This window comes from Penaeus monodon, chromosome 29 (genome assembly GCF_015228065.2).
Source record: "Penaeus monodon isolate SGIC_2016 chromosome 29, NSTDA_Pmon_1, whole genome shotgun sequence".
Lineage (NCBI taxonomy): Eukaryota > Metazoa > Arthropoda > Malacostraca > Decapoda > Penaeidae > Penaeus > Penaeus monodon.
Window position 1 is genome coordinate 29,230,245 of NC_051414.1, and position 251 is coordinate 29,230,495.

The following is a 251-nucleotide window of genomic DNA, read 5'->3' on the forward strand; positions in this document are numbered from 1 at the left end:
CACACTCTAAAAGCACTCTTATATCTCTCTCTAGAACAACACTATCAAATAACGCGGAACAAATAAACAAACACAGTAACACACGCGGGGAAAACCCAAGGGCGAGCGGGGGCTACGAATCACGAAGCGCCGAGGAGGATGAGGCGGAAGGAGGCGGCGGCGCACGTCTTTTCTCCTCGAGCGTCCGACTAACACTGGCTGACTGCCTGACCCAATGCTCTCTGCTCTTCGCCCCTCGCTCGTACCCCTCG